This window comes from Entelurus aequoreus, linkage group LG25, assembly GCF_033978785.1.
Source record: "Entelurus aequoreus isolate RoL-2023_Sb linkage group LG25, RoL_Eaeq_v1.1, whole genome shotgun sequence".
NCBI classification, from domain to species: domain Eukaryota; kingdom Metazoa; phylum Chordata; class Actinopteri; order Syngnathiformes; family Syngnathidae; genus Entelurus; species Entelurus aequoreus.
In genome coordinates this window covers 16,872,881-16,886,434 of record NC_084755.1, presented here as the reverse complement: position 1 = coordinate 16,886,434, position 13,554 = coordinate 16,872,881, and the positions used below count along the sequence as shown (strand labels likewise).

General features: G+C 39.7%; 1 long non-coding RNA gene across 1 annotated transcript; it reads right to left on the bottom strand.

Annotated features, from left to right (window-relative positions):
• Nucleotides 1–2,306: 2,306 nt before the first annotated feature.
• On the bottom strand, nt 2,307–13,216 carry LOC133642481 (uncharacterized). The gene is made up of 3 exons (XR_009824524.1): nt 13,145–13,216; nt 2,493–2,542; nt 2,307–2,371 (listed from the first exon to the last, which is right to left on the bottom strand). It is a non-coding gene; the product is annotated as an uncharacterized LOC133642481 (long non-coding RNA).
• Nucleotides 13,217–13,554: the final 338 nt, after the last annotated feature.

The window sequence follows — 13,554 nt, the reverse complement described above, 5'->3', positions numbered from 1 at the left end:
CGTGACAATCATTGGTACTTTAACTTTAACTTACAGTCATATAACTTGTTATTTAAAACGTGCTAACTGTATGCATGTTTACGTTAGCATGCTAGCATATGTGTTAGCATTTTGAGCTAATTCTGCAACCGTTTACACTACAGTCATATAACTTGGTATGTGATACTTGGTAATTGTTAGCGTGTTAACGTTAGCATGGTAACATTAAAGTGCTAACTTTTTTTTTGTTGATTTTACACTTTTTACTCTAATTCCTCCGCCCATACACCATAGAGTCGTATAACTTGGTATTTGACACAAACTAACTGTTAACATGGCTAACCTTGGCTTGCTAACGTGCTAAAATTAGCATGATAACTTTTTCAGCTACTTTTGCTACCGTTTAGCCCAGAGTCATATAACTTGTTATGTGACACTTGTTAACTGTTAGCATGCAAACGATAGCATGCTAGCAAGCAAACTTAGGCTTGCTAACTTTTTTCATTTAATTTTAAACTTTTTCTTCTATTTCCGCAGCCATACACCTTTGAGTCGTATAACTTGGTATATGAAACAGGCTGACTGTCATCATGCTATCGTTAGCACACATGCTAAGTGTTAGCATTTTTATGTAAACATGCTACTGTTTTAGGGTAGCTCTATGGCTCGTTTTGTACAGTTAGACCTAAAATTCACGGATTCTTGGCACCGCCTAATAAGAGGTCCAGGCCACAGATAGCAGGCCCTTTAACATTTCTACGGGAATTTTCTAGTTGTTTGTGCTACGGCGCCATTTTTGGACGAGTTTGCTCAGTGCAGGTGCTGCAGTGTCCTTCCATTTACCGATAGTGCTTTCAACAGGAAGTAGAGTGCCGTCCATAGCGTTCCTACCTGTATGGATTCTTCATTCATCACTCCATGCAACGTTTGTAAGTTTTACAGTATAACTAAAACTGTTTAAACTTACTAAACCGTCCCATGTGTGATGACCCCGGACTGTTGAACAACTTAAGCAGTACATCAAGCAAGAATGGGAAATAATTCCACGAAACGCTTCAAAAATTGGTCTCCTCAGTTCCCAAACGTTTATTGAGTGTTGTTAAAAGGAAAGGCCATGTAACACAGTGGTAAAAATGCCCCTGTGCCAACTTTTTTGCAATGTGTTGCTGCTATTAAATTATAAGTTAATGATTACCGTATTTTTCGGAATATAAGTCGCCTTTTTTTTCATAGTTTGGCCGGGGGTGCGACTTATACTCAGGAGCGACTTATGTGTGAAATTATTAACACATTACCGTAAAATATCAAATAATATTATTTATCTCATTCACGTAAGAGACTAGACGTATAAGATTTCATGGGATTTAGCGATTAGGAGTGACAGATTGTTTGGTAAACGTATAGCATGTTCTATATGTTATAGTTATTTGAATGACTCTTACCATAATATGTTACGTTAACATACTAGGCACGTTCTCAGTTGGTTATTTATGCGTCATATAATGTACACTTATTCAGCCTGTTGTTCACTATTCTTTATTTATTTTAAATTGCCTTTCAAATGTCTATTCTTGGTGTTGGGTTTTATCAAATAAATTTCCCCCAAAAATGCGACTTATACTCCAGTGCGACTTATATGTTTTTTTTCCTTCTTTATTATGCATTTTCGGCCGGTGCGACTTATACTCCGGAGCGACTTATAGTCTGAAAAATACGGTATTTGCAAAGAAAAATTAAGTTTCTCAGTTCGAACATTAAATATCTTGTCTTTGCAGTCTATTCAATTGAATATAAGTTGAAAAGGATTTGCAAATCATCTGTTTTTATTTACAAATTACACAACGTGCCAACTTCACTGGTTTTGGGTTTCGTACAAAGATTTAACATTTTCTTTTTTGTTCCATTTTGTACTGAGCAGCCTGAACATAGACATACATACCAGGAGGCAAAGTGTGTGTGTCTGGGAGGTGACTCGCTTCACTTTCACTCTTCTTAAGCTTGTTGTACTGAGCAACCTTTATCATACATAGCAGTGAGTTACATTCTGAGCCCTATGGTTATCATCATTCTTTTTATTCTACAAAAAAAAAAAAAAAAGAAACACAATAGGGAGTAAAATTTTCCCAGTGGGGTTTTTTTTCCGGCTCCTGGTTTTAAAAAGGTGCATGTGGGATGGAGTCGGTGATCTTTGACAGACCTTTGGTGTTTGGTGGCTGTTGAGCGGCTACTTGTGCTATTTTACAGCTGCTGTCAGGGAGCAGAAAGGGGGGCTGCAACCTGAGCTGCCGGGGATGGAAGGCTGACTAACGCCGGTGATGCTTACCTCCTGCTCTATGGGACACCACCAGACTGGGGCGGTGGATGTTGCCTCTTTGCGAAGTCCTAAATAAACCTGAGTGGGGAAATACAAACAGCTGTCACCTGGGTGTCAAACACTTGCAAGCAATTAGACACTCGTGCAAGTTAAGAGATGGAAATGTACGCGCATGTCCTACATTTGATGTTTCGCTCACCTTAGAACGGGGGTTCAGCAACCAAGTCTCCAGTGGTGCCCTGGTGGCTCCTGGAGCATTTTTGAAAAAAGGATAGAAAATAATTTTTTTGTTTTAGTATGTTTTTTGTTTGAGGACAAACACGACACAAACCTTCCCAATTGTTAGAAAGGCCACTGTTTAATATGTTTGTGTGTATGTTTCACTGATGAGAGTATTTGGTGAACATCGTTTTTGTCCTACTAATTTCGACGGTTCTTGAACTCACCATAGTGTGGACTGTGACTCAACAGTTTGTTTACATGTAAAATCTTCCACTCCTTCTTTGTCTCATTGTGTCCACCAAACGTTTTATGCTGTACGTGAATGCATGTTGATGTTTTTTACTTGTTGGAATGCTAATCAGGCATATTTGGTCAGTGCATGACTGCAAGCTAATCAAGGCTAACATGCTATTTAGGCTAGCTGTATGTACATATTGCATCATTATGCCTCATTTGTAGGTATATTTGAGCTCATTTAATATCCTTTACTTGTATCCTCTGTATATAATTTAGTTTTGCATGTCTCATGACACATTATCTGTATGTAATATTGGCTGCATTTCTGATAGTTGTTTGTGTGCCATGTTGTTCTAGACCACAGCAAACATTACCTAGCTTGCCAAAGATTGTAATAAAATCATTAGAATAAGACAGCCAGCCGTTTCTTTTAACTTGTACACACACATCTATACCTTTGGCCATTAAAAGCCAGTAGTTGCCAGGCGTTACCTCACCTTCTGAGTAGCCTCTGATTTACTAATGGTTTCTAATGTTGTAAAAATGTGTAGAATAAGTATTAAATTTCAACATTTCTGTCAACAAAGATTTGCTTTAGCTTGCGACACATAGTCATTTTGATAGTAGGCTAATATAGCTAATATAGACACTTACATCGTGTGTTGCCTTCATTATAAGACTTATGTAAGACTTTTAAAGTCATTTTGATAGTAGGCTATTATAGCTAATATAAGACTTACAGTATGTACGGCTTTTCATTTTTATTTTTATTTTTGGTCCAATATGGCTCTTTCAACATTTTGGCTTGCCGACCCCTGCCTTAGAAAAAGGCTGCAGTTGGTTTATTTAGGGCTGAACAAACATTTGACATTATCAATGAAGACCAGAGGCCTGGTGACATTTAACTTGAAAATCCAAAGAGACGTGACTCTCACTGAACTATTCTGTGTTCAAGCTGTTTGTTTGCTGTGAGTACACACTCAAAGCAGTTAGGGAAAGTGGCCCAATACCGCCGTTTATTATGAGCCATCTTGGGGACAATTCTACAGGCACAATTGAAGTTTCTCATCTTTGTCCCAGCTGTAAACTACTTGTGTCTTGTTAAGGGTCAGAGGTTAATGTGGTGCTAGAGGCTATACAAGTCACTGTTCTAAATATAGCCCTTTATTTGACACCCCAAAGTCTCTAGAAAAGTCCTTTAAGAGGTGATTTGTCTATGTTTGATGGCAGGGAATGCAGTACAGTAGGTAGTACCTATATTCCTAACATGAATTAATATTTAAAATTAAATGACAACGTATTTTGTCATGGTGTTGGGCAGGCAACTCAGGTCCGACATGTTACCAATCATTTTTAAGTTTTCACGCGTCTAACTTTTATTCTTAACCAATTATATTTCTGTATACCGTATTTTTCCCGAATATAAGGCACACTTAAAACCTTTTTTTTCTCAAAACTCCACAGTGCGCCTTATGTTTGGTTGAACTTACTCACCTCTAAGCTATTTTATTTGGTACATGGTGTAATGATATGTGTGACCAGTAGATGGCAGTCAAACATAAGAAATAAGTGTCGACAGTACTATGATTGCAATATGACTCAAGTAAACAACACCAACACTTTAAAAGTTCCATTGGAAATATAGAACATTACACACGGCGCTCAAAAAATCTATCAAAATGTTTTACGACGACTTTGGTAAGCTATGAAGCCACACCGCTTGATGGATTGTCGGCGCATTTAACATACCAGTATTATTATGGAGTCGATAAGCTTCTTCTATTTCCTCTATCTTCTTGTTATGTAACATTAATCCTCCGCTGTTGCCAGATAAAGTAGTGTAAAGTTCTTACTTATATCTGTCAGTAAACTCACCATGAAAGCGCTAAAACATACCGGTGTAGTGAGTTTACATTATTCACCCAAGGAACTTTAGTTATTAGAGTTCCGGTCGGACGGTTTTTCACGGGACACATTTCCTGTGTTGTTGTTTCCGGATGAGGAGATGCTGCTCCGTTATTGATTGAAGTAAAGTCTGAATGTCATTAAAACAGTTAGCTCCATCTTTTGACACTTCTTCCACTCCCGTCCTTGCACGCTACACCGCTACAACAAAGATGACGGGGAGAAGACGCTGTCGAAGGTGTGAGCCACGTAAATAAGAGCGCCCGCAAAACGGCGCGTCCGGAAGCGACAGTCAGAAAGTGGCTTGAAGATCAATCAATCAATCAATCAAAGTTTACTTACATAGCCCTAAATCACAAGTGTCTAAAAGGGCTGCACAAGCCACAAAGACATCCTCGGCTCAGATCCCACATGATCAGACCAAATGATCTGTAAAACATAATCTATGCAACATTTTGACCAAAGAACCACCATTACATGTTATGTAGACCACAAGGAAGTGTTTTACATTTTGAAAAAAAAATAAAAATAATATGACTCCTTTAATGCGCCCTATAATCCGGTGCGCCTAATATATGAAAAAAGATAAAAAATAGACCATTCATCTGCACTGCGCTTTATAATCCGGTGCGCCCTATGGTCCGGAAAATACGGTAATTTATACTTTAATATTCCCATCCATCCATTTTCTATACCTTTTATCCTCATTGGGGTCCTATCCCAGCTGACTCCGGACTACAAGTAGTTTATATTTACATTTAAAAACATTTTCCTTAGATACAATGATAATGTATTTCAAAACTGTAAATTACATCTAAAATGTTTATAAATTACTGTTTTCCGTTGCTAATTAAAAAAAAAAGTTATTTTATTCATATTTTTCTTTTGTTATAGGAGAGGGTATGATAGACTTGTATTCATCCCACAACTTATTTACAGTAGGTACCACTGTAATTTAGCCACATTCAAACAAGCACCAAATACCATCTGTGAGCAGATAGTACTGTATAATCTATTTCTCTTATCGGGTCAGAAGTGCATTTTTCACACATTCTCCACTCGTGTTTAAAGTGAAAACTAAAACAAATTAAACTGGTAACATTTGTATCCACAGTTACATGTATGCCTTCTATTTATATCATTCAAGTACAATAAAAGGTCTCTGAATTGTAATGCAACATGTCTGCATTTGAAGTATCCTTTAGGCCAGTGCTTCTCAGTACCACCTCAGAAAAACTTGTCACTCCAAGTACCACCAGAATGACCAACAATTCAATACAGTAGCAAAATAGGACTAAATCTTCACTAAAAACAAGGCAGAGTATATTTAATATTTGTGGCCACTGTAACATTACACACAGTTTTAACAGTAACATTGGGTTTGAATTAGGGTTGTAAGGTATACTTGGATACTTAGGAATGTTCACCAAACACTTATTTGGAACATCCCATAGGTGAACAGGCCAATTAGGAACAGGTGGGTGCCATGATTGGGTATAAAAGCAGCTTCCATGAAATGCTCAGTCATTCACAAACAAGGACAGGGGTAGGGTCACCACTTTGTGAACAAATGCGTGAGCAACATGTCCAACACTTTAAAAACAACATTTCTCAATGAGCTATTGCAAGGAATTTAGGGATTTCACCATCTACGGTCCGTAATATTATCAAAATCTTCAGAGATTCTGGAGAAATCACTGCATGTAAGCGATGATATTACGGACTTTCGATCCCTCGATCCCTCAAGTGTGTAAAGGATATCGCCACATGGGCTCAGGAACACTTCAGAAAACCACTGTCAGTAACTACAGTTGGTCGCTGCATCTGTAAGTGCAAGTTAAAACTCTACTATGCAAAGCAAAAGCCATTTATCAACAACACCCAGAAACGCCACCGGCTTCGCTGGGCCCGAGTTCATCTAAAATGGACTGATGAAAAATGGAAACGTGTTCTGTGGTCTGACGAGTCCACATTTCAAATTGTTTTTGGAAGCTGTGGACGTTGTGTCCTCTGGAACAAAGAGGAAAAGAACCATCCGGATTGTTATGGGCGCAAAGTTCAAAAGCCAGCATCTGTGATGGTATGGGGGTGTATTAGTGCCCAAGGCATGGGTAACTTACACATCTGTGAAGGCACCATTAATGCTGAAAGGTACATACAGGTTTTGGAGCAACATATGTTGCCATCCAAGCAAGGTCATCATGGACGCCCCTGCTTATTTCAGCAAGACAATGCTAAGCCACGTGTTACAACAGCGTGGCTTCATAGTAAAAAAGTGCAGGTAGTATACTGGCCTGCCTGTAGTCCAGACCTGTCTCCCATTAAAAATGTGTGGTGCATTATGAAGCCTAAAATATGACAACTGTTGAACAACTTAAGCTGTACATCAAGCAAGAATGGGAAATAATTCCACCTGAAAAGCTTCAAAAATTGGTCTCCTCAGTTCCCAAACGTTAAAAGGAAAGGCCATGTAACACAGTGGTAAAAAATGCCCCTGTGCCAACTTTTTTACAATGTGTTGCTTCCAATAAATTCTAAGTGAATGATTATTTGCAAAAAAAACAACAAGTTTCTCAGTTCGAACGTTAAGTATCTTGTCTTTGCAGTCTATTCAATTAAATATACGTTGAAAGGGATTTGCAAATCATTGTATTCTGTTTTTATTTACGAATTACACAACATGACAACTTCACTGGTTTTGTACTAACGTTGTTACTGTCAATACTGGGTATTATGTGGGAGAAAATGCACTCGTCCCAGACAATCTTATCTAGAAAGCCTCCATGAATGATTAAGCCATCAGCATGACCAACGCAGTTTACAAGCTGCCATTTCTCTCTTGGTGGGAGACAGTAGCAAATATTATCTGTAGCCTCGTCCCATGAGTTCAGCGGGCACCACAAGGACGGAGCGCCAAAACAGGCTTTCCTGTTTCCCACTGTGCGAGCGTGCACGGCTGAGTGCAAAGCAAGCAGAGAGATGCGACGTGTCGGGATTACCTCGGGTTCCCAGAGTCAGCCGGCTGTGTTGAGACAGATTGTGTTTTTAGTCGATGCTGACGTCTCGGGGCAGCCTGGTCGCACCGGGCCCGGCAGACCTAGCGTGCACCTGGCGCTTCTAATTTTGTCACTTTGCGACCTGGCCTTTGGGAGCGTGCTTGACGGGAATTAGACCGCAGACATGGAGGCATGTATATTCATACGAGTATTCCAATAGGCAAGGCTGTTTTTCCCTCACAAGGATTGCAAAATGCAATGCTGTAAAAAAAAAAATGTACCAGCAGGACACAAGACTGGAACAACAAGGCTTGTTGATGATCACTCAAAGATTCTGAAAGATACAAAACCCACAACCAGTGAAGTTGGCACGTTGTGTAATTCGTAAATAAAAACAGAATACAATGATTTGCGAATTATTTTTCAACTTATATTCAATTGAATAGACTGCAAAGACAAGATATTTAATGTTCGAACTGAGAACTTAATTTTTTTTTGGCAAATAATCATTAACTTAGAACTTAATGGCAGCAATACATTGCAAAAAAGTTGGCACAGGGACATTTTTACCACTGTGTTACATGGCCTTTCCTTTTAACAACACTCAGTAAACGTTTGGGAACTGAGTAGATCCATTTTTGAAGCTTTTCGGGTGGAATTTTTTCCCATTCTTGCTTGATGTACAGCTTAAGTTGTTCAACAGTCCGGGGGTCTATGTTGTGGTATTTTACACTTCATGATGCGCGACACATTTTCAATGGGAGACAGGTCTGGACTACAGGCAGGCCAGTCTAGTACCCGCACTCTTTTACTATGAAGCCACACTGTTGTAACACGTGGCTTGGCATTGTCTTGCTGAAATAAGCAGGGGCGTCCATGATAACGTTGCTTGGATGGCAACATATGTTGCTCCAAAACCTGTATGTACCTTTCAGCATTAATGGTGCCTTCACAGATGTGTAAGTTACACATGCCTTGGGCACTAATACACCCCCATACCATCACAGATGCTGGCTTTTCCTTTTTGTTCTGGAGGACACAAGGTCCACAGATTCCAAAAACAATTTGAAATGTGTACTTGTCAGACCTCAGAACACTTTTCCACTTCACATCAGTCCATCTAAGATGAGCGCGGGCCTAACGAAGCCGGCAGCGTTTCTGGGTGTTGTTGATAAATGGCTTTGGCTTTGCACAGTTGAGTTTTAACTTGCACTTACAGATGTAGCGACCAACTGTAGTTACTGACAGTGGTTTTCTGAAGTGTTCCTGAGCCCATGTGGTGATATCCTTTACACACTGATGTCACTATTTGATACAGTACCGCCTGAGGGATCCAAAGTCCATAATATCATCGCTTACGTGCAGTGATTTCTCCAGATTCTCTGAACCTTTTGATGATATTACGGACTGTAGATGGTGAAATCAATAAATTCCTTGCAATAGCTCGTTGAAAAATGTGGTTCTTAAACTGTTGGACAATTTGCTCACGCATTTGTTCACAAAGTGGTGACCATCGCCCCATCCTTCTTCGTTAATGACTGAGCATTTCATGGAAGCTGTTTTTATACCCCATCATGGCACCCACCTGTTCGCAATTAGCCTGCTCATCTGTGGGATGTTCCAAATAAGTGTTTGATGAGCATTCCTCAACTTTTTCAGTCTTTTTTGCCACTTGTGCCAGTTTTTTGAAACATGTTCCCGGCATCAAATTCCAAATGAGCTAATATTTGCAAAAAATAACAAAGTTTACCAGTTCGAAAGTTAAGTATCTTGTCTTTGCAGTCTATTCAATTGAATATAGGTTGAAAAGGATTAGCAAATCATTGTATTCTGTTTTTATTTACGATTTACACAACGTGCCAACTTCACTGGTTTTGGGGTTTGTAGTGTGCTAAAAGATTTGTTACATAATTTACAAAATATGGCTAAGGCAACCAAGGATAACACAGTAGAAATTAAGGCGGTGCTAGATACGGATGGGTACGTAATTCAGTACTTTTAGAGGTACTGACAAAATTCCATCCGTACGACCAGTCAATCAATACGGCTCAAGTACTTAGCGGGCAAACAGATGCCTCTAGGTAATGTTGCAATTGTCCATGACAGTGGTTCTCAAACTTTTTTCACCAAGTACCACCTCAGAAAACCCCCATAATGACCAACATTAAAACACTGTAGCATAGTAGGCCTACGTATTCATTGAAAACACAGCAGAGGTTTTATTTAACAAGTATGTTTAATATTGTTGGCCACTGTAACATATACACACAGTTTGAACAGTAACACTGTTTGAATATTGGAAGATAAAAAAACTATATTTTAATCAAGTGATTCTTTGTCGTGCCACCAGATGGACCCCACAGTTTGAGAATCACAGCAAGCATGCTTGATAGAAAGCGCTCAGAAGTAATGCTCCACTTTTCACACTAGCTTGATGCTAATTTTCATTGTATATGTCATATACATGCTACTGATAAGCACTAGTGATTGTACGTGGCAATTTCAGCTGGCTTGTCATAAATCTAATAGTGACAACCCAAAAAACTTTGTAGGGCGCAACGCAATACAAGACTAGCACCTTCAACTTGATGCCAAGAGCAACACACTTCGGACAAACTGAAATAAATGCATACTTTCAGCACAGCACACTTCAAATTACCAGCTCTGTGTTGGATGCTGATTTAAAAAAAAAAAAAGATTTCATTATTAAACAAATTGACTTTGATTACCAAATGAACACACTCAAAAGTATAGACAATTGGTACTGTGGTACTTTGGACCCGTTTACTGTGATCAGTGTGTGAATGTGTGTGTGAATGGGTAAATGTGGAAATACTGTCAAAGCGCTTTGAGTACCTTGAAGGTAGAAAAGCGCTATACAAGTACAACCCATTTATCATTTATCATTTATTTGTACACACTTGTGCTGCCAGCTATTTACTCAATAGTATAACAGTATTGACTTCATTATTTACAGTGTATACTGAAGTAAGTATGTATTACTGATGTACACTGACTAGTCTAAAGTGGTGTTTCTTAACCATAGTGCCCCCAGAGGACCGCCAACAAATATCTGTTTCTCAGCTGTGGTCCGAATGGGCCGCAGCAGTACTCAGTTGTAATACACTTTTCCACCACTTGTGGCAGTAATGGCAATCTCCAACAAACAGAAGAAGTCTGGAGCTCGTGTCGTAGAGAAGTTTCTTAAGCGCAAAAATTATGAGTAAAGTGGTGAAGCTGTATTTTCATTTTACACTTTAAATTGGTTAAGAAATATGATTATTATTATTTTATGTTATTTATTTTTGAAACATGTTTAGTTTATTTAGTTAGAATAATTTGTTTTAGCATTTTGTAAGTGTATGTACTCATATTTTCATCAGTTTTTATGATCTTCTTCTTTTGCAGTATATTTGATTAGTATTCATTTTTGTAGTCAGCCTGACTTATTTTAGATCGGGGGCCACGTGGAGAAAAATCTACTCCCAAGTGGGCCAGACTGGTAAAATCACGGCACGATAACTTAAAAATAAAGACAACTTCAGATTGTTTTCTTTGTTTAAAAATAGGACAAGCACATTCTGAAAATGTACAAATTATAATGTTGTTGTTGTTTTTTTTACACTTGCATGTTGCGGTTTATAGAATCCTATCTTTATTTGTCGTTATTTATATTTTCAGAATACATTATGTGATAATGTATAGGTGTTAATTTTCAATCTATCAAGATACAAAAATGATATCAAAATCAAATTGCAGTATGTTATTTATGTAGTTTGATCATTTTCCTCGACATGTGGTATATTTTCTACATATGTAGCATCATCTACAAAGATACAAAAAATTGCTATTGCGACATCCAGTGGACACATTTAGAACAGCTGTTTATTTCATTAAAAAAATTCAGGTTCATTTTTACACTTAGCAAACTCATCGCGCGGGTAGAATAAAACCTGTTCCTGATCCGGCCCTCGGTCCATACGTTTGACACTCCTGTATTAAACTGTAAGTAGGTTAGATACAATTATTAAATATGAATAAAATCAAGAATAAAATGACTAATTCAGCGTTAACATTTTAGTGAGCTCTCTGCCTTTCTGTAGTGGAAAAGTTGGGCCCCAAGGTCAAAATGGTTAAGAATCCCGGCTCTAAAGTAGATCCAAGTCTAATTTCTATAGTTTTTCCCCTGATGTGTTTGTTTGTGTTCATTCAAATACTGTACAAGCTGATAAGACTCCCTCAAAGTTCAGGATCGAACTCAAACCCTGGTTAAAGTAATAATATTTTATTATTTTCTACAAATATTTTGCGCCCCCCAAACCGAGGTATTCTCACTGGCAGGGGGCAACGATTGAAGCGTTTTTAAGCCGACCCACAAATAGACCCACGGCCCGTCCCCTCCCTCCTCGCTGTCGTCAGCATAACCAACCCACAACGGTGATGTCACCGCGTCTTCCTCGCACCTAGCTGAAAAGATTCAACAGAGGCTCATGCCAACCGCCGTCTGACCAGCTTCCTGTCTGGACATTCTGTGCGAGTCGTGCTAACACTGCCAGGGGCCAGAGATCAGCAGAGAGTAAAGGGTTAGTGGATACATGCGGGGACCAGTTCAATTCACAGCAAAGCCAAGAGACGATCTGATTTATGCTCACGTTTTGGCTTGAACGTTTTCAGTTCGTCTCCAGTTGTCAAAGTCCTTAATTGGGGAAGTCCGACCACCTACGTCCATTTATTTTATGCATGTGCATGCAGCCGGCCGGCCGTCGTGTTTATGTAGCTGTAATTGGTGGACAGGTGGGACGGAGGCCTGCTGTTTTGCTTAACCTCTCTCTGTGGTAATTCAGAACCGGGCTAACTAGACCTTCCTTAACCCCCTGACTTTAGCCCCAATCAACACATGGATATTAGGCACCGTGTAACCTTTGCCTCCCGAGTATCAGTGAACCGGTTTGTGGTAAAAACCTGTCAAAATATCCCACTCTCGTTTGTGTTGGGCGACAGCAACAAGACCTCTACAGTAATTTCCAAAAATCTGGCCAAATTGCTTTAGTCTTAAATTAGCTGTAATTGGCCTCTGAGTTCAGTTTCTGGGGGTAGCCTCCAATCATGCCGTGGGGAAGCAGAAAGGCTCTATAGTCATTTCCAGGTGGTTAATGACGACCCGACGGGTGCTTACCAACATCACGGCCATCGGCAAAGGCTACGGATGGACGAATATTAGCTCGGGGTGAGGTTTATTTAACTAAATGGCTCTGCCACTTATGTGTGGCAACTGGCAAGCCACGCTCTTTGACGATGAATAATGGGACTTTTAGCACAATGCTGTCCTGTCTCTTGTCCAAGTGGGAGGAAAATTCTTATCATTTGGATAAGCGGTAGAAAAATGGATGGATGTTTAGCTCTTTAAAGTGAGACTCCAGCCCCGCCTGCTCGGAGATCCTCAATAGTTCTACGGACGGCTCGACTATTGTCTTTTTCATATCTCACTCACCTGTAACTTGAACTCTCACAGAAGTAACGATAGCAGGCTTCTCTGCATGGGGTCACGCCGCATTAGGGGTCGGGGAGGGTGTGGGGGACAGACTCGCTCTTTGTGCTATGCCAGTGAAGTTAGGAGCTAATCAAGGAAGGAGGCTGGGCGAAAGTGTACACCGCCCCAAATCAGCTCCAGTCAGGCCCGGCAGAATTTATCTCAAACTTATTAACTTTGCGCAGGGGCTCAAATTGAAACCAGCTCTGAGAGTGAAAAATGACGGTGTGATTCACAGAGGGAAAGGGTGTGTGGTTGGGTAGTGAGAGAAAGGGGCGTTGGTAAGAGCGTTCATCAGACCGGAGACCCTGCGTCAATGCAGACTGATCGCTATGTAGGACAGCAGATATACAGAAAACCTGCCGGATAGC